Below are 2,210 nucleotides of genomic sequence, written 5' to 3'. Positions count from 1 at the left end.
TCTTTGTTGAAGTTTTAAGTGAGTATATGTGAAACCAAGTTCTTTTGAGATATAGCTTGTGCTGTGGTCAGGAACAATTAGTGTTACTCTGGAACTGTTACTCTTCTGTTAAACTTCATTATTGCAGAGGGGGAGTGTTCCACCATGGTTTTCATTCATGAGTAGGTCTTGTCTTCTGAGCTCCAAAGCTGCCCAGGGTCTACTTCTTAGAGAATTGGCACCTCTAATGTCGTTAATGGGCCAGTCATCCACTTTCACCTCCACAGTCACATTGGCTTTGCGCTCCTTTGTGGTGATGAGCATCAGTGTTTTCTTACCTAGCTTCTGTAGTGACAGCAGGAGCTAAGGGGTCAAACTCCATTACCTCGTAGTAATTGAGTGACTAGAGAACATTCTTTGTCATTGCTGAGTGATTGCTGGGCAGGGATGACAGTCCCTGGCTTGATAGCATTGCTGGAATTGTCTGTAGACTAACCAGTTATAGCAACACTGCATTTGAGTATTCCAGAAAACTCCCATATATAGGACTTAAGGGGAGATTTTGGCTGGTCCTTTGGGTAAACAAGGATGTTTCTGTATTTACCAAGGCTGGCAAATCCACTTGTGGATGAAGACTAGGTTTCAGGTTGTTACAACAGGACTTGGAGAGCTGAAATGTAAGTCTGAAAGCTGAGCATTGGTGTCCCAGAGTGGCTGAGCTCTCCCAGAGTGGCCCCATGCATTGGAGGGCTGGGACTTAGGTCAAGGAGATTGCAGGATGGGGCTTCAGTTTCACTGGTGGTATTGGCATCTTTCCTCTGGTTCTTATTTGGTCCAAAATTCTTTGTCATTTTTTAGTAAACCTCTCATATCTAAGGATAGCATTATTTAAATCCTCATTCACTTTAATTAGCTCAACAGTTATATTTTCATTCTCCCTACTCTACCATAAGCACATCCNTGACCTAAGCGAAAGTCGGACGTTCAACCGACTAAGCCACCCAGGCGCCCCGTCCTGACCCATATTTTATATAAAAGTTTTTATATAAAGTTTCAGCAGTAGTTCCATGTCTTCAAGATTTTCAGACCCAGGAACATGGTGAGTCTGCATCAGTATGGTGGACAGCACCCTCACATTCATTTTCACCATGTCTAATTCACTGTGCAATTGTCCAATCTGTTGTGGGACCAGTGTAATCGTAGAGCTCTTGAGAACAATTACAGAAAGAAGAGCTAGTGCAGCAGGACTCAATGAGATCTGAGCAGTCTCTTGTCTTACTATTTCATTCTCTGTATCTGAGGGAGGAAGCTGAACACCTGTCTTAAGAAGGTCAAGCTACACTTCTTTCACTTCGCTTACGTCCACACCTCCTGGGAGATGCTGTGACCAAATCTTAATGAAATTTAAGATTCTACTCTGAATGTCCAATGGCAAGACATATCTGGGATTCAGCAGCTTAACTAGATTATCTTTAATGAATTCCTTCTTCACAATCAGAGCTTGAGAACTGGGACCACAGTTTTGCATGCACAGGTCAGTAAGGGACAAGGTGAGTTGGATTTCCTTATGATTGCAGTTTTTGGAAACCCTTTACTTCAGAGATTGTATTGCATCTTTTTTGCCCATGATGGGCGATGTTAATTACGACACACATGCACAAACTGGCTCCAGTCTTCAGTCTGAATGCTAGCGTATGTAGCCTTTTTGTATTTTTGGGTATTGTGTCTGTCACTTGTAGGATACAGATATGACATTGTTTCAGAGGCAGGATTCTGTTCACCTCAAAGTGGGCATCAGTCAACATAGATGGTCTTCCTAGAAGACCACTTAGGGATCAAGCCACAGAAGCCATCCTTGGTGGGAAGAGTGGTTAGGAAGAAATGGCAGGTAAGAATCTTGTAGCCAGGACCCTGTTCCCGCAGGATGCTCACGTGTGACCAGTCCCAAGTGCTTCAGATGATTGGTGTTTAACTTCTAGACTTGAACTTTTCAGAGTGTGCACTGCTGTTAGTTCTTTCACAGAAAGACCGGGCTCCTCTTGCTGTGCCTTGGCGTTGCTGCTGGTTGGGAATTCTTTCTCCACTGGTCACAGGCCTACAGGGCCCACAGATGTAAGTTCCACTGCCGCCCGAGCGGCGGGATCTGGGCAGCTGCAGAATCAGGGCGCCAGAGGCAGCCAGGAGCCCCTTTCTGTTGACACTGGCAAGCTGGGTAAGGGAAAGAAGGTGGG

General features: G+C 44.9%; 1 pseudogene; it reads right to left on the bottom strand.

Moving 5' to 3' along the window:
- Positions 1-382: 382 nt before the first annotated feature.
- On the bottom strand, positions 383-1,734 carry LOC144227291 (TOM1-like protein 1 pseudogene; annotated as a pseudogene).
- Between the last annotated feature and the right edge of the window lie 476 nt (positions 1,735-2,210).

Source organism: Crocuta crocuta, unplaced genomic scaffold (assembly GCF_008692635.1).
Source record: "Crocuta crocuta isolate KB4526 unplaced genomic scaffold, BGI_CrCroc_1.0 scaffold223, whole genome shotgun sequence".
Lineage (NCBI taxonomy): Eukaryota > Metazoa > Chordata > Mammalia > Carnivora > Hyaenidae > Crocuta > Crocuta crocuta.
The sequence above is the reverse complement of the archived record's forward strand: the minus strand, read 5'-3'. Positions and strand labels throughout refer to the sequence as shown.